This window comes from Scyliorhinus torazame, unplaced genomic scaffold (assembly GCF_047496885.1).
Source record: "Scyliorhinus torazame isolate Kashiwa2021f unplaced genomic scaffold, sScyTor2.1 scaffold_818, whole genome shotgun sequence".
Taxonomy (NCBI): domain Eukaryota; kingdom Metazoa; phylum Chordata; class Chondrichthyes; order Carcharhiniformes; family Scyliorhinidae; genus Scyliorhinus; species Scyliorhinus torazame.
Genome location: NW_027308545.1, coordinates 57709 through 76916, shown reverse-complemented (window position 1 = coordinate 76916; position 19208 = coordinate 57709). Strand labels below are relative to the sequence as shown.

General features: G+C 49.2%; 1 long non-coding RNA gene across 1 annotated transcript; it reads left to right on the top strand.

The window, feature by feature from the left end:
• The first annotated feature begins 803 nt into the window (after positions 1 to 803).
• On the top strand, positions 804 to 15836 carry LOC140406731 (uncharacterized). The gene is made up of 3 exons (XR_011939269.1): positions 804 to 868; positions 5763 to 5852; positions 14563 to 15836. It is a non-coding gene; the product is annotated as an uncharacterized lncRNA (long non-coding RNA).
• The last annotated feature ends 3372 nt before the right edge of the window (positions 15837 to 19208 follow it).

Genomic DNA, 19208 nt, shown 5'->3' with positions numbered 1-19208 from the left:
TGTGGGGAAAATGGATATAACTTGGGAAAGTGGGAAAGTGTCCAGTTTGGCAGGAAGAATAAAAGGGAAGCTGATTTTGGAAACGGTGCGAGATTGCAGAGCTCTGAGGTACAGAGGGATCTGGGGGTCCCAGTGCATGGATCACAAAAGAGGCCCTGGGGGTCGGGTTTGGGGAATACCATGTTGGGGGGCTTACTGAGGGGTCAGGAGGATGTGGACTGTCACGTGTGGGGACCTGGGTAGGGGTCACATTTAAATGATAGCGGAGGCTGTTTTACCTCCTCTCTCTCATTTGCTGAATTCTAGTTCGGGTTTGAAGTGGAGTTTGGTGTTTGTGGAGAAGAATATAAAATACTCAGCATGTCTGGCAGTGTCTGTGGACAGGAACAGAGCTAACCTTGTCGGCTTCTGGCCCTCGGATGACAACAGTTCCTCAATCTGCAAGGCTCTCTGTTCCTCACTCCACAGATGCTCCCAGATGTACTGAGTCTTTCCAGAAGCTTCTGCAATGACTTCAGATTCCCGGCACTTTCTTTATTTTGCTTTGATGTTGGGATTTTGTCCTCACTCATTCTCCCACCTTTGTGTCTCTTATTTCCAGTTAAAGCTGTCATACCAACTCTGCCACCCATGCCAGAGACCACTGTGCCAACCACACCAGAGAGCACTGTGCCAACCACGCCAGAGACCACTGTGCCAACCACGCCAGAGACCACTGTGCCACCCATGCCAGAGACCACTGTGCCACCCATGCCAGAGAGCACTGTGCCAACCACGCCAGAGAGCACTGTGTCACCCATGCCAGAGACCACTCTGCCTCAAAGTGCATCTTCAATGATTGTCCCAAATCCAACATCACCAGCGCCAGGTATCAGCATCCGGAGGGGTTTTAAACTCAAACTTCACCCGGAAAACTCCCGGAGCAATCATCAAATCTCCAACTGAGAGAGTGGCTTTTATTACTCTGCAGGGAGTGAGTGAGGGAATGGGATGGAGTGAGTGAGGGAGGGGAGTGGGATGGAGTGAGTGAGTGAGGGGAGTGGGATGGAGTGAGTGAGTGAGGGGAGTGGGATGGAGTGAGGGGAGTGGGATGGAATGAGTGAAGGAGGGGGACTGGGCTGGAGTGAGTGAGTGAGGGGAGTGGGATGGAGTGAGTGAGGGGAGTGGGATGGAGTGAGTGAGTGAGGGAATGGGATGGAGTGAGTGAAGGAGGGGGACTGGGATGGAATGAGTGAGGGAGGGCAGTGGGATGGAGTGAGTGAGGGAGGGGAGTGGGATGGAGTGAGTGAGGGGAGTGGGGTGGAGTGAGTGAGGGAATGGGATGGAGTGAGTGAGGGAATAGGATGGAGTGAGTGAGGGAGGGGAGTGGGATGGAGTGAGTGAGGGAGTGGGATGGAGTGAGTGAGGGGAGTGGGATGGAGTGAGTGAGTGAGGGGAGTGGGATGGAGTGAGTGAGTGAGGGGAGTGGGATAGTGTGAGTGAGGGGGGTGGGATGGAGTGAGTGAGGGGAGTGTGGTGGAGTGAGTGAGGAAATGGGATGGAGTGAGTGAGGGAGGGGAGTGGGATGGAGTGAGTGAAGGAGGCGGACTGGGATGGAGTGAGTGAGTGAGGGGAGTGGGATGGAGTGAGTGAGTGAGGGAATGGGATGGAGTGAGTGAGGGAATGGGATGGAGTGAGTGAGGGAGGGGAGTGGGATGGAGTGAGTGAGGGGAGTGGGATGGAGTGAGTGAGGGGAGTGGGATGGAGTGAGTGAGGGAATGGGATGGAGTGAGTGAGGGAGGGGAGTGGGATGGAGTGAGTGAGGGGAGTGGGATGGAGTGAGTGAGGGGAGTGTGGTGGAGTGAGTGAGGGAATGGGATGGAGTGAGTGAGGGAGGGGAGTGGGAAGGAGTGAGTGAGGGGAGTGTGGTGGAGTGAGTGAGGGAATGGGATGGAGTGAGTGAGGGAGGGGAGTGGGATGGAGTGAGTGAGGGGAGTGTGGTGGAGTGAGTGAGGGGAGTGTGGTGGAGTGAGTGAGGGAATGGGATGGAGTGAGTGAGGGAATGGGATGGAGTGAGTGAGGGGAGTGGGAAGGAGTGAGTGAGTGAGGGGAGTGGGATGGAGTGAGTGAGGGGAGTGGGATGGAGTGAGTGAGGGGAGTGGGATGGAATGAGTGAGGGGAGTGGGATGGAGTGAGTGAGGGAATGGGATGGAGTGAGTGAGTGAGGGGAGTGGGATGGAGTGAGTGAGGGGAGTGTGGTGGAGTGAGTGAGGGAATGGGATGGAGTGAGTGAGGGGAGTGGGATGGAGTGAGGGAGGGGAGTGGGATGGAGTGAGTGAGGGAATGGGATGGAGTGAGTGAGTGAGGGGAGTGGGATGGAGTGAGTGAGGGGAGTGTGGTGGAGTGAGTGAGGAAATGGGATGGAGTGAGTGAGGGAGGGGAGTGGGATGGAGTGAGAGGGGAGTGGGATGGAGTGAGTGAGTGAGGGAATGGGATGGAGTGAGTGAGGGAGGGGGACTGGGATGGAGTGAGTGAGGGAGGGCAGTGGGATGGAGTGAGTGAGGGGAGTGGGATGGAGTGAGTGAGTGAGGGAATGGGATGGAGTGAGTGAAGGAGGGGGACTGGGATGGAGTGAGTGAGGGGAGTGGGATGGAGTGAGTGAGGGAATGGGATGGAGTGAGTGAGGGGAGTGGGAAGGAGTGAGTGAGTGAGGGGAGTGGGATGGAGTGAGTGAGGGGAGTGGGATGGAGTGAGTGAGGGGAGTGTGGTGGAGTGAGTGAGGGAATGGGATGGAGTGAGTGAGGGGAGTGGGAAGGAGTGAGTGAGTGAGGGGAGTGGGATGGAGTGAGTGAGTGAGGGGAGTGGGATGGAGTGAGTGAGGGGAGTGGGATGGAGTGAGTGAGGGGAGTGTGGTGGAGTGAGTGAGGGGAGTGAGGTGGAGTGAGTGAGGGAATGGGATGGAGTGAGTGAGGGGAGTGGGATGGAGTGAGTGAGGGGAGTGTGGTGGAGTGAGTGAGGGAATGGGATGGAGTGAGTGAGGGAGGGGGAGTGGGATGGAATATCTCTCACTCTCACACACACATTCTCTCTATCTTGCTGTATGTCTCTCGCACATTCTCTCTATCTTGCTGTGTCTCTCTCTCACACATTCTCTCTATCTTGCTGTATCTCTCTCTCACACACATTCTCTCTATCTTGCTGTATTTCTCTCTCTCTCACATTCTCTCTATCTTGCTGTATCTCTCTCTCTCACACATTCTCTCTATCTTGCAGCATCTCTCTCTCTCTCTCACACATTCTCTCTATCTTGCTGTCTCTCTCTCTCTCACACATTCTCTCTATCTTGCTGTATCTCTCTCACACATTCTCTCTATCTTGCTGCATCTCTCTCTCTCTCTCACACATTCTCTCTATCTTGCTGTATCTCTCTCTCACACATTCTCTCTATCTTGCTGTATCCCTCTCTCTCACACATTCTCTCTATCTTGCTGTATTTCTCTCTCACACACACATTCTCTCTATCTTGCTGTATCTCTCTCTCTCTCTCACACATTCTCTCTATCTTGCTGTATCTCTCTCTCTCACACATTCTCTCTATCTTGCTGTATCTCTCTCTCTCTCACACACATTCTCTCTATCTTGCTGTATCTCTCTCTCTCTCACATATTCTCTCTATCTTGCTGTATCTCTCTCTCTCACACATTCTCTCTATCTTGCTGTCTCTCTCTCTCTCACACATTCTCACTATCTTGCTGTATTTCTCTCTTTCACACATTCTCTCTATCTTGCTGTATCTCTCTCTCTCTCACACATTCTCTCCACCTTGCTGTATCTCTCTCTCACACATTCTCTCTATCTTGCTGTATCTCTCTCTCACACACATTCTCTCTATCTTGCTGTATCTCTCTCTCACACACATTCTCTCCATCTTGCTGTATATCTCTCTCTCTCACACACATTCTCTCTATCTTGCTGTATCCCTCTCTCACGCATTCTCTCTATCTTGCTGTCGCTCTCTCTCACACATTCTCTCTATCTTGCTGTATCTCTCTCTCTCACACATTCTCTCTATCTTGCTGTATCTCTCTCTCTCGCACATTCTCTCTATCTTGCTGTATCTCTCTCTCACACATTCTCTCTATCTTGCTGTATTTCTCTCACACACATTCTCTCTATCTTGCTGTATCTCTCTCTCTCACACACATTCTCTCTATCTTGCTGTATCCCTCTCTCACGCATTCTCTCTATCTTGCTGTCGCTCTCTCTCACACATTCTCTCTATCTTGCTGTATCTCTCTCTCTCACACATTCTCTCTATCTTGCTGTATCTCTCTCTCTCACACATTCTCTCTATCTTGCTGAATCTCTCTCTCTCACACATTCTCTCTATCTTGCTGTATCTCTCTCTCTCTCACACATTCTCTCTATCTTGATGCATCTCTCTCTCTCTCTCACACATTCTCTCTATCTTGCTGTATTTCTCTCTCTCACTCACATTCTCTCTATCTTGCTGTATTTCTCTCTCTCTCTCTCTCACACACATTCTCTCTATCTTGCTGTATCTCTCACACACATTCTCTCTATCTTGCTGTATTTCTCTCTCTTTCTCTCTCTCACACATTCTCTCTATCTTGCTGTATCTCTCACACACATTCTCTCTATCTTGCTGTATCTCTCTCTCTCTCTCTCACACATCCTCTCTATCTTGCTGTATCTCTCTCTCTCTCTCACACATTCTCTCTATCTTGCTGTATCTCTCTCACACATTCTCTCTATCTTGCTGTCTCTCTCTCTCTCACATTCTCTCTATCTTGCTGTATCTCTCTCTCACACATTCTCTCGATCTTGCTGTATCTCTCTCTCACACATTCTCTCTATCTTGCTGTATCTCTCTCTCACACATTCTCTCTATCTTGCTGCATCTCTCTCTCTCTCTCACACATTCTCTCTATCTTGCTGTATTTCTCTCTCTCACTCACATTCTCTCTATCTTGCTGTATTTCTCTCTCTCTCTCACACACATTCTCTCTATCTTGCTATATTTCTCTCTCTTTCTCTCTCACACACATTCTCTCTATCTTGCTGTATCTCTCTCTCTCACACACATTCTCTCTATCTTGCTATATTTCTCTCTCTTTCTCTCTCACACACATTCTCTCTGTCTTGCTGTATCTCTCTCTCTCTCACACATTCTCTCTATCTTGCTGTATCTCTCTCACACATTCCCTCTATCTTGCTGCATCTCTCTCTCTCCTGTGACAGGGAGGAGGGCGAGAGCAACAGCAATTGAAGGAGGAACAAAGAGTGACAGGCGAGGTACAGATTTTGGATTGACGAGGATTATCGGGAAGACAGGAAAGTGGTGTTAGATCCACAATGACCAGCCCTGATTAGGCAGAGCCGTCCTGATGGACTCGATGATCTCGCTCATATTCCTGATGTTTTTATTAGTTTGGACAGGAGTTGGGAGGATGTGACACAGAGAGTAGAAAGTAGAAACTATATCGAGATAGAGAGAGTGTGAACCAGATATGGAGTGAAATGAAAAAATGAAATGAAAATCGCTTATTGTGACAAGTAGGCTTCAAATGAAGTTACTGTGAAAAGCCCCTAGTCGCCACATCCCGGCGCCTGCTCCGGGAGGCTGGTACGGGAGAGGAAAGAGGCAATGGTAACATTGAGGGGGAAACATGAAATAGAGGGAAGAATGGCCAGGCCCCAGTGCCTCCTGGGAGCTGGGCTCAGTGAGTTTAACCTTTTAAAGCTGTGATTGTTGTCTTTAGGAATGGGTGGCAAACAGTTTCAACTGGTGATCATATTGCTCATTGCTGGGAGACTTTGATCCTGACTCGATGCAGAAAATCATTCTGGAGGTGAGAAACTGTTTCGAGATTCAATATTGACACCAACACCTGCCTCTCACTGTCTGGATTCAGAGATCAGGAGCCGTCACCTCACATACAGCAGCTCCACCCCCCCTCTGGCCACCCTCCTATCACCCAGACAACCCTCCTGTCCCACGGAACAGGTTCGATGGGCTGAATGGCCTCCTCCTGTTCCTGTCTTGGTGTCTGAGCCTCGACAGTGTCGCTGAAGCAGGGGCTTTGTCACAGTCCAGTCCGATTGGGCCGATCTCCTCACACAAGGGGCAGACTCACATTGCACTGCTGTCCCCGAGATCACCTCTCTCTGTATCTTTCCCTCTCTCTCTGTCTCTGTATCTTTCCCTCGCTCTCTCCCTCTGTCTCTATCTTTCCTCGCTCTCTCTCTGTCTCTGTACCTTTCCCTCGCTCTCTCCCTCTGTCTCTGTGTCTTTCCCTCCCTCTCTCTCTGTCTCTGTATCTTTCCCTCGCTCTCTCTCTCTCTGTCTCTGTATCTTTCCCTCCCTCTCTCTCTGTCTCTGTATCTTTCCCTTGCTCTCTCTCTGTCTCTGTATCTTTCCCTCGCTCTCTCTCTGTCTCTGTATCTTTCCCTCGCTCTCTCTCCGTCTCTGTATCTTTCCCTCTCCCTCTCCCTCTTTCTCTGTCTCTTTCCCTCGTTCTCTCTCTCTGTATCTTTCCCTCGCTCTCTCTCTCTGTCTCTGTATCTTTCCCTCTCCCTCTCCCTCTTTCTCTGTCTCCTTCCCTTGTTCTCTCTCTCTGTATCTTTCTCTGGCTCTCTCTCTCTCTGTCTCTGTATCTTTCCCTCGCTCTCTCTGTCTCTGTATCTTTCCCTCCCCCTCTCTCTCTGTATCATTCCCTCACTCTCTGTTTCTGTATCTATCCCTCACTCTCTCTCTCTCTGTATCTTTCCCTCGCTCTCTCTTTGTATCTTTCCCTCGCTCTCTCTCTCTCTGTATCTTTCCCTCGCTCTCTCTCTGTCTCTGATCTTTCCCTCGCTCTCTCTCTCTGTCACTGCATCTTTCCCTCATTCTCTCTCTCTGCCTCTGTATCTTTCCCGCCCTCTCTCTCTCTGTCTCAGCATCTTTCCCTCTCCCTCTCTCTCTCTGTCTCTGTATCTTTCCCTCGCTCTCTCTCTCTCTCTCTCTGTATCTTTCCCTCGTTCCCTCTCTCTCTCTGCATCTTTCCCCATCCCTCTCTCTCTGGTCTCTTTAGCTTTCCCTCGTTCTCTCTCTCTGCCTCTGTATCTTTCCCTCCCTCTCTCTCTGTATCTTTCCCTCGCTCTCTCTCTGCCTCTGTATCTTTCTCTCGCTCTCTCTCTCTCTGTATCTTTCCCTCACTCTCTCTCTGCCTCTGTATCTTTCCCTTTCCCTCTCTCTCTGTCTCTGTATCTTTCCCTCGCTCTCTCTCTCCCTCTGTCCCTGTATCTTTCCCTCGCTCTCTCTCTCTCCCTCTGCCCCTGTATCTTTCCCTCACTCTCTCTCCCTATCCCTGTATCTTTCCCTCACTCTCTCTCTCTGCCTCTGTGTCTTTCCCTCTCCCTCTCTCTCTCTCTCTCCCTCTGTCCCTGTATCTTTCCCTCGCTCTCTCTCTGTCTCCCTCTGTCCATCTCTGTTGCTGCCTCAACCTGTCTGTCCTCTGTCTCCCTCTCAATCTCTCGCTCTTTCTCACACTCTCGCTCCCTCTAACCTTCAATGTTTCTCTCTCTCTCTCTCTCACGCTTTGTCTCCATCTGCCCCTCTTTTACTTTCTGTTCTGTATCAGAGTAACACCATTGGCTGGTGTAATAGAACCTCAGAAATCCATCGAATCCCAATGTTGCAGAAGGAGGCCATTCAGCCCATCGAGTCTGCGCCGACCCTCTGAAAGAGCACCCTGCCGAGGTCCCCGTCCCCGTTACCCCCATAACACCCCCTAACCGGCAAACCTTTGGACAGTGGGAGGAAACCGGAGCACCCGGAGGAAACCCACGCAGACACGGGGAGAAAGTGTAAACTCCGCTCAGTCACCCGAGGTCGGAATTGGACCCGGGACCCTGGCGCTGTGAGGCAGCCGTGTTAACCACTCAGCCACCGAGCCGCCCGCGTGTTATTGTCACGTGTTCCGCAATGACATAATCGGAGCGTTTCACGGGCTTTTGTGGAGTTCATCATTGTGCCCTGTTTGAGCTGCATTTTGTAAATAAACCCCGTCCTCAATGTGATACCAACTCGACGTGTGTCGCCTCTGAGCCCTTCTCTTTGGAGCTACAAGAAAAAATAAAACCCCTTTTCTCTCTCTCTCGCCTCTGCCCCATTCTCTCTCTCTTTCTCTCTGCCTCCTGTCTGCCCCACTCTCTCTTTCTTTCTGTCTCGTGCCTGTCCCACTCTCTCATCCCTCTCTCTCTCGCCTCTGCCCCACTCTCTCCATTTCTGTCCCACTCTCTCTTTCTGCCTCGTGTAGGTCCCACTCAATTCCTGTTTCTTTCTATCCCACTCCCTCTCTTTCTATCCCACACTCTATCTCTTTCTATCCCACTCTCTCTCTTTCTACTCCACTCTCTCTCTCTTTCTATCCCACTCCCTCTCTTTCTATTCCACTCTCTCTCTCTTTCTATCCCACTCTCTCTCTCTCTATTTCTATCCCACTCTCTATTTCTATCTAACTCTCTCTCTCTTTCTATCCCACTCTCTCGCTATTTCTATCCCACTCTCTCTGTTTCTATCCAACTCTCTCTCTCTCTTTCTATCCCACACTCTCTCTTTCTATCCCACTCTCTCTTTCTATCCCACTCTCTCTCTTTCTTTCTATCCCACTCTCTCTCTCTTTCTATCCCACTCTCTCTCTCTATCTATTTCCATCCCACTCTCTCTCTATTTCTATCCCACTCTCTCTCTCTCTATTTCTATCCCACTCTCTCTCTATTTCTATCCCACTCTCTCTCTCTCTTTCTAGCCCACTCTCTCTCTCTTCCTATCCCACTCTCTCTCTCTCTCTGCCTCATCCTGTCTCCCTCTTTCTCTGTTCCTCTCACACCCTCTTCCACTCTGTCTCTCACTAAGTTCATTTCTCCCTCTTATCTCTCCATTACACATATTGGCAGCAAATTCCCGCGTTCCTCACACCCTGAGCCGTTCCAGCCAGTGATTGGCAGTGAAGGTGACTTTTTGTCCCCAAACTCTACCCCCCTCGCCCCATCACTGCAACATTAACCATTTCTCCCCCCCGCTCACTGCAATATTAACCATCCCACCCTCACTGCAATATTAACCATGTCTCCCCCCCCCTCACTGCAATATTAACCATTTCTCCCCCCCTCACTGCAATATTAACCATTTCTCCCCCCCCCTCACTGCAATATTAACCATGTCTCCCCCCTCACTGCAATATTAGCCATGCCCCCCCTCACTGCAATATTAACCATGTCTCCCCCCCCTCACTGCAATATTAACCATGTCTCCCCCCCTCACTTCAATATTAACCATGTCTCCCCCCCCGCTGCAATATTAACCATTTCTCCCCCCCTCACTGCAATATTAACCATGTCTCCCCCCTTCACTGCGATATTAACCATGTCTCCCCCCCTCACTGCAATATTAACCATGTCCCCCCCTCACTGCAATATTAACCATTTTCCCCCCCTCACTGCAATATTAACCATGCCCCCCCTCACTGCAATATTAACCATTTCTCCCCCCCACTCACTGCAATATTAACCATGTCCCCCCCTCACTGCAATATTAACCATTTCTCCCCCCCTCACTGCAATATTAACCATTTCTCCCCCCTTCACTGCAATATTAACCATGTCTCCCCCCTCACTGCAATATTAACCATGTCTCCCCCCTCACTGCAATATTAACCATTTCTCCCCCCCCCTCACTGCAATATTAACCATTTCTCCCCCCCTCACTGCAATATTAACCATGTCCCCCCCCTCACTGCAATATTAACCATGCCCCCCCCCTCACTGTAATATTAACCATGTCCCCCCCCACACTGCAATATTAACCATGTCCCCCCCTCACTGCAATATTAACCATGTCTCCCCCCTCACTGCAATATTAACCATTTCTCCCCCCCTCACTGCAATATTAACCATGTCTCCCCCCCTCACTGCAATATTAACCATTTCTCCCCCCCTCACTGCAATATTAACTATGTCTCCCCCCTCACTGCAATATTAACCATGTCCCCCCCTTACTGCAATATTAACCATGTCTCCCCCCCTCACTGCAATATTAACCATGTCTTCCCCCCCTCACTGCAATATTAACCATGTCTCCCCCCCCACTGCAATATTAACCATGTCTCCCCCCTCACTGCAATATTAACCATTTCTCCCCCCCCCTCACTGCAATATTAACCATTTCTCCCCCCCTCACTGCAATATTAACCATTTCCCCCCCTCACTGCAATATTAACCATGTCCCCCCCCCTCACTGCAATATTAACCATTTCCCCCCCCTCACTGCAATATTAACCATGTCCCCCCCCCTCACTGCAATATTAACCATTTCCCCCCCCTCACTGCAATATTAACCATGTCTCCCCCCCTCACTGCAATATTAACCATTTCTCCCCCCCCTCACTGCAATATTAACCATTTCCCCCCCCTCACTGCAATATTAACCATGTCCCCCCCCTCACTGCAATATTAACCATTTCCCCCCCTCACTGCAATATTAACCATGTCTCCCCCCCTCATTGCAATATTAACCATGCCCCCCCCTCACTGCAATATTAACCATGTCTCCCCCCTCACTGCAATATTAACCATTTCTCCCCCCTCACTGCAATATGAACCATGTCTCCCCCCCTCACTGCAATATTAACCATGTCTCTCCCCCCCTCACTGCAATATTAACCATGTCTCCCCCCTCACTGCAATATTAACCATGTCTCCCCCCCCTCACTGCAATATTAACCATGTCTCCCCCCTCACTACAATATTAACCATTTCTCCCCCCCCCTCACTGCAATATTAACCATGTCTCCCCCCCTCACTGCAATATTAACCATTTCTCCCCCCCTCACTGCAATATTAACCATTTCTCCCCCCCTCACTGCAATATTAACCATGTCTCCCCCTCTCACTGCAATATTAACCATTTCTCCCCCCCCACTGCAATATTAACCATGTCTCCCCCCCTCACTGCAATATTAACCATTTCTCCCCCCTCACTGCAATATTAACCATGTCTCCCCCCCTCACTGCAATATTAACCATGTCTCCCCCACCCTCACTGCAATATTAACCATTTCTCCCCCCCCTCACTGCAATATTAACCATGTCTCCCCCCTCACTGCAATATTAACCATTTCCCCCCCCTCACTGCAATATTAACCATGTCTCCCCCCTCACTGCAATATTAACCATGTCTCCCCCCCTCACTGCAATATTAACCATGTCTCCCCCCCTCACTGCAATATTAACCATTTCTCCCCCCTCACTGCAATATTAACCATGTCTCCCCCCCTCACTGCAATATTAACCATGTCTCCCCCACCCTCACTGCAATATTAACCATTTCTCCCCCCCCACTGCAATATTAACCATGTCTCCCCCCTCACTGCAATATTAACCATGTCTCCCCCACCCTCACTGCAATATTAACCATGCCCCCCCCTCACTGCAATATTAACCATGTCTCCCCCCCCACTGCAATATTAACCATGTCTCCCCCCCACTGCAATATTAACCATGTCTCCCCCCCTCACTGCAATATTAATCATTTCTCCCCCCCTCACTGCAATATTAATCATTTCTCCCCCCCTCCCCTCACTGCAATATTAACCATGTCCCCTCCCCTCACTGCAATATTAACCATGCCCCCCCCGTCACTGCAATATTAAACATGTCTCCCCCCCCTCACTGCAATATTAACCATGTCTCCCCCCTCACTGCAATATTAACCATGTCTCCCCCCCCACTGCAATATTAACCATGTCTCCCCCCCCTCACTGCAATATTAATCATTTCTCCCCCCCTCCCCTCACTGCAATATTAACCATGTCCCCTCCCCTCACTGCAATATTAACCATATCTCCCCCCTCACTGCAATATTAACCATGTCTCCCCCCCCACTGCAATATTAACCATGTCTCCCCCCCCTCACTGCAATATTCATCATTTCTCCCCCCCTCACTGCAATATTAATCATTTCTCCCCCCCTCCCCTCACTGCAATATTAACCATGTCCCCCCCCGTCACTGCAATATTAACCATGTCTCCCCCCCTCACTGCAATATTAACCATGTCTCCCCCCTCACTGCAATATTAACCATGTCTCCCCCTCACTGCAATATTAACCATTTCTCCCCCCCCTCACTGCAATATTAACCATGTCTCCCCACTCACTGCAATATTAACCATGTCTCCACCCCTCACTGCAATATTAACCATGTCTCCCCCCTCACTGCAATATTAACCATGTCTCCCCCCCCTCACTGCAATATTAACCATGTCTCCCCCCCTCACTGCAATATTAACCATGTCTCCCCCCTCACTGCAATATTAACCATTTCTCCCCCCCCTCACTGCAATATTAACCATGTCTCCCCCCTCTCACTGCAATATTAACCATTTCTCCCCCCCCTCACTGCAATATTAACCATTTCTCCCCCCCCTCACTGCAATATTAACCATGTCTCCCCCCTCACTGCAATATTAACCATGTCTCCCCCCTCTCACTGCAATATTAACCATTTCTCTCCCACCCTCATTGCAATATTAACCATTTCCCCCCCTCACAGCAATATTAACCATGTCTCCCCCCCCTCACTGCAATATTAACAATTTCTCCCTTCCCTCACTGCAATATTAACCATGTCTCCCCCCCCTCACTTCAATATTAACCATGTCCCCCCCCCCTCGCTGCAATATTAACCGTTTCTCCCCCCGTCACTGCAATATTAACCATGTCCCCCCCCCCTCACTGCAATATTAACCATGTCTCCCCCCCTCTCTGCAATATTAACCATGTCTCCCCCCCTCACTGCAATATTAACCATGTCTCCTCCCCTCACTGCAATATTAACCATGTCTCCCCCCCTCACTGCAATATTAACCATTTCCCCCCCTCACTGCAATATTAACCATTTCTCCCCCCCTCACTGCAATATTAACCATTTCTCCCCCCCCTCACTGCAATATTAACCATTTCTCCCCCCTCACTGCAATATTAACCATGTCTCCCCCCCCTCACTGCAATATTAACCATTTCTCCCCCCCTCACTGCAATATTAACCATTTCTCCCCCCCTCACTGCAATATTAACCATTTCTCCCCCCCTCACTGCAATATTAACCATTTCCCCCCCTCACTGCAATATTAACCATGTCTCCCCCCCTCACTGCAATATTAACCATGTCTCCCCCCCCTCACTGCAATATTAACCATGTCTCCCCCCTCACTGCAATATTAACCATGTCTCCCCCACCTCACTGCAATATTAACCATGTCTCCCCCCCCTCACTGCAATATTAACCATTTCTCCCCCCCCTCACTGCAATATTAACCATTTCTCCCCCCCCCCACTGCAATATTAACCATGTCTCCCCCCCCCTCACTGCAATATTAACCATGTCTCCCCCCCTCACTGCAATATTAACCATTTCTCCCCCCCCCTCACTGCAATATTAACCATTTCTCCCCCCCCCTCACTGCAATATTAACCATGTCTCCCCCCCCCTCACTGCAATATTAACCATGTCTCCCCCCCCTCACTGCAATATTAACCATGTCTCCCCCCCCTCACTGCGATAGTAACCATGTCTCCCCCCCCCCTCACTGCAATATTAACCATGTCTCCCCCCCCCTCACTGCAATATTAACCATGTCTCCCCCCCTCACTGCAATATTAACCATTTCTCCCCCCCCCCTCACTGCAATATTAACCATTTCTCCCCCCCTCACTGCAATATTAACCATGTCTCCCCCCCCCCTCACTGCAATATTAACCATGTCTCCCCCCCCCCTCACTGCAATATTAACCATGTCTCCCCCCCCCTCACTGCAATATTAACCATGTCTCCCCCCCCCCCCTCACTGCAATATTAACCATGTCTCCCCCCTCACTGCAATATTAACCATGTCTCCCCCACCTCACTGCAATATTAACCATGTCTCCCCCCCCTCACTGCAATATTAACCATTTCTCCCCCCCCCCTCACTGCAATATTAACCATTTCTCCCCCCCCCACTGCAATATTAACCATGTCTCCCCCCCCCCTCACTGCAATATTAACCATGTCTCCCCCCCTCACTGCAATATTAACCATTTCTCCCCCCCCCCCTCACTGCAATATTAACCATTTCTCCCCCCCCTCACTGCAATATTAACCATGTCTCCCCCCCCCCCTCACTGCAATATTAACCATGTCTCCCCCCCCCTCACTGCAATATTAACCATGTCTCCCCCCCCTCACTGCGATAGTAACCATGTCTCCCCCCCCCCTCACTGCAATATTAACCATGTCTCCCCCCCCCTCACTGCAATATTAACCATGTCTCCCCCCCTCACTGCAATATTAACCATTTCTCCCCCCCCCCCTCACTGCAATATTAACCATTTCTCCCCCCCCTCACTGCAATATTAACCATGTCTCCCCCCCCCCCTCACTGCAATATTAACCATGTCTCCCCCCCCCCCCTCACTGCAATATTAACCATGTCTCCCCCCCCTTACTGCAATATTAACCATGTCTCCTGTCTGTGATGTAGCTGCAGCTGTCGTTCAGGGAACGATTCCCGGACCTGAAGCTTCATTTGAGTCTGGGAGAAAGTTAGCTCTGGGCTGTGGCTGCTCCAGAAGATTGACGGTGATGGATCGTACCAGTGAGCACCTGGTCACCTGTGTGTTTACAGCTTCGCTCAGTAATAGCCCTGCCTTACAGCGTGACGCAGCGAGCAAAGGGTTAATCGCTCGCTGTGTGTTAATCTTACATTGCGATTGATTCTTCTTCATATTAGGGAATGTGGGAGCTTTTAGTTTTGGCTTTGTGGAATAGGGAAGTATAACCTCCATTTGGAAGTCCTGACCACTGGGCTGTGGGACAGAGACTGACCCCAAATGACCATTTTTAACCTTCTGCTTAACGAGAGGATTTTATAAAGATCTGTGTCCAGTTGCTGAATTCCGAGATTTGTCAGCACCGGGAATGGGTGTCCAGACAACAGTGAATCCCAGCACAATCTCTGGGTAGAGATCATCCATTCCCTCAGGGTTCCTCGACAATGGTGTTGTTGGGACAGAATAAAATCCAGCATTCTTGTTTCCTTCACAGAAACACATTCTGTTGAGCAAAGTGAAATATTTGATAACTGATCCCAGGAGCTCAATGAAACAAGGGAGGGAATCAGCTTTTCCGATATGTGGTGGGTCCAATCAGATGCTCCTTATCTGGAGGAGCGATATTCCTGATGGAGCAGAGAGCAATGTGTTCCCACCTTCACTCGTGTCAACCAATAGACCCGGTGAAAATGTCCTGTTGGTCACAACTCTGCAGCGTGAAGCTGGCAAACCGCTGGTGTGAGCGAGACATGGTCAGGACTAATATCAGGGAAACTCCTGCAGACACTGAACTCTCAGCTAGTCAGGCAGCGGCTGTGGAGAAACCCCAGATCATGTTTCAGCTCAATGCTTTGGCTCCTGACCCTGAAAGAGTAACTGGGATTCTCTCCACAGTTACTGCCTGACCGGCTCTGCATTTACAGCTCGCTGGGTTTTCTCTTGTTTCTGTCACACAATCAGGTCTGTGAGCTTCCCATTAATGGACTTTCACAGCCACAAACCTGGGGTCAAAAAGGTCTCGAATGAAGCAGTCGACTGTCCTGAGGATCTGGATTGTGGAGAGTTTGTTTCACTGAATATTCAGCTGGGAAGTGTAACATGTCGGAGTTCCTCACCATCACATGTGGGCTGATCGGTTCAGCGGGTGTTTCAATGTTATTGCATGAAGTGTGTGCTCAATAAATCTGTAACTGCTTGACCACAATGTGTGAAAGGTGTTTCTTTTGGAGAAATGTGCAGATGATCTGATTCAGAGTGAAAACCATCCTGGTCCAGATTGAAACTCATTCTGACGCTGAGACTGATGTTTGGCTTGTTTCTCTGAGTGGGATCTTTCTGTTCCTCTGGCCTCCACCCGCTTCACCTTCCTCTCTCTGCTTCACTCTGACCACGTCCACAGTCCCTGGCTCCTTCACGTGCAAGAAGTGTGTCCAGTTGCAGCTCCTGTTAGGCCGCTTGACGGCTCTGGAGCTGCGGATGGACTCACTTTGGACCATCCGTGATGCTGAGGACGTCGTGGATAGCACGTTTAGCGAGTTGGTCACACCGCAGGTGAAAGGTACTGAGGGAGATAGTAAATGGGTGACCAAAAGACAGAGCAAGAGTAGGAAGGCAGTGCAGGTGTCCTCTGCGGTCATCTCCCTGCAAAACAGATATACCGCTTTGGATACTGTTGGGGGAGATGGCTCACCAGGGGAAGGCAGCAGCAGCCAGGTTCATGGCACCGTGGCTGGCTCTGCTGCGCAGCTGGGCAGGAAGAAGAATGGCAGGGCTGTAGTGATAGGGGACTCAATTGTAAGGGGAATAGACAGGCGGTTCTGCGGACGCAATCGAGACTCCAGGATGGTATGTTGCCTCCCTGGTGCAAGGGTCAAGGATGTCTCGGAGCGGCTGCAGGACATTCTGGGGGGGGGGGGGGTAAACAGCCAGCTGTCGTGGTGCACATAGGCACCAACGATATAGGTAAAAAACGGGACGAGGTCCTACAAGCTGAATTTTGGGAGCTAGGAGTTAAACTAAAAGGTAGGACCTCAAAGGTAGTAATCTCAGGATTGCTACCAGTGCCACGAGCTAGTCAGAGTAGCAATGTCAGGATAGATAGGATGAATGAATGGCTCAGGAGATGGTGCAAGAGGGAGGGATTCAAATTTATGGGGCATTGGAACCGGTTCTGGAGGAGGGGGACCAGTACAAACCGGACGGTCTGCACCTGGGCAGGACTGGAACCGATGTCCTAGGGGGGTGTTTGCTCGGGCTGTTGGGGAGAGTTTAAACTAATGTGGCAGGGGGATGGGAACCGATGCAGGAAGTTGGAAGGTAGTAAAACAGGGACAGAAACAAAAGGCAGTAAGGGGGAAGGTGTAAGGCAGAGAAGCCATAGTCAAAAATCAAAAAGGGCGACAGCACAAGGTACAGTGACTGAGGGGAGCTCAGTGAATAGGACCAGGAATACTAAAAGGATTAAAACGGGAAGTGAAAACATTAATGGTAAGTGACGCGGCAGGTTGTTACAGGAAGATGTGGGTTCGACGGCAAGGAAAATTAGGAGAAAGGTTAAGAGGAAATATAACTTAGGAGAGATTACTGATCGAGGTGTTAAGATTCAGAACAGAGGTAAAAAAGCCAACATAAGTGTACTTTACCTGAATGCTCGTAGTATTCGGAATAAGGTAAATGAGTTGATGGCGCAAATTATCGTGAATGACTATGATTTAGTGGCCATTACTGAAACATGGTTAAGATGGTCACGACTGGGAGTTAAATATCCCAGGGTGTCAAACTATTCGGAAGGACAGAGTGGATGGTAAGGGAGGTGGTGTAGCTCTGTTATTTAAGGATGACATACGGGCAACAGTAAGGGATGACATCGGTGCTATGGAGGATAAGGTTGAATCCATTTGGGTGGAAATCAGGAATAGTAAGGCGAAAAAGTCACTGATAGGAGTAGTCTATAGGCCACCAAATAGTAACATTATGGTGGGGCAGGCAATAAACAAAGAAATAACAGATGCATGTAGAAATGGTACTGCAGTTATCATGGGGGATTTTAATCTGCATGTCGATTGGTTTAACCAGGTCGGTCAAGGCAGCCTTGAGGAGGAGTTTATAGAATGTATCCACAATAGTTTCCTAGAACAGTATTTAATGGAACCTACGAGGGAACAAGCGGTCCTAGATCTGGTCCTGTGTAATGAGACAGGATTGATTCAGGATCTCATAGTTAGGGATCCTCTCGGAAGGAGCGATCACAATATGGTGGAATTTAAAATACAGATAGAGGGTGAGAAGGTAAAATCAAGCACTAGTGTTTTGTGCTTAAACAAAGGAGATTACAATGGGATGAGAGAAGAACTAGCTAAGGTAGACTGGGAGCAAAGACTTTATGGTGAAACAGTTGAGGAACAGTGGAGAACCTTCCAAGCGATTTTTCACAGTGCTCAGCAAAGGTTTATACCAACAAAAAGGAAGGACGGTAGAAAGAGGGAAAATCGGCCGTGAATATCGAAGGAAATAGGGGAGAATATCAAATTGAAGGAAAAAGCATACAAAGTAGCAAAGATTAGTGGGAGACTAGAGGACTGGGAAATCTTTAGGGGGCAACAGAAAGCTGCTAAAAATGCTATAAAGAAGAGTAAGATAGATTATGAGAGTAAACTTGCTCAGAATATAAAAGGAGATAGTAAAAGTTTCTACAAATATATAAAACAAAAAAGAGTGGCTCAGGTAAATATTGGTCCTCTAGAGGAGGAGAAGGGAGATTTAATAATGGGAGATGAGGAAATGGCTGAGGAACTGAACAGGATTTTTGGGTCGGTCTTCACAGTGGAAGACACAAATAACATGCCAGTGACTGATGGAAATGAGGCTATGACAGGTGAGGACCTTGAGAGGATTGTTTTTTTAAAAATATATTTTATTCAAGATTTTTTGGCCAAACATAACAGTACGTAGTGTTTCTTTTACACAACAATAAAGCAATATAAATAACAGTGGCCAGTTTTAAACAAATAAATAAATAATATACAAACAGAAACAAAAACCAAACTAAATGGCAACTGCCTTGTCAAAAATAAATACTCTCCAAAGATACAATCCAACAGTCCAATATACATTACCTAAAACAAATACCTATACATATTATACATATACAATAACATCCCTGAGAGTCCGTCCGATTCCTCCCCCCACCCCCCCGGGTTGCTGCTGTTGTCTTCTTCTTTTCCAATCCCTCTATCTTTCTGTGAGGTAGTTGACGAACGGTTGCCACCGCCTGGTGAACCCCTGAGCCGAACCCCTTAGTACGAACTTAATCCGTTCTTACTTTATAAACCCTGCCATGTCGTTTATCCAGGTCTCCACGCCCGGGGGTTTGGCTTCCTTCCACATTAACAATATCCTGCGCCGGGCTACTAGGGACGCAAAGGCCAAAACATCAGCCTCTCTCGCCTCCTGCACTCCCGGCTCTTCTGCAACCCCAAATATAGCCAACCCCCAGCTTGGTTCGACCTGGACCCCCACCACCTTCGAAAGCACCTTTGCCACCCCCACCCAGAACCCCTGTAGTGCTGGACATGAC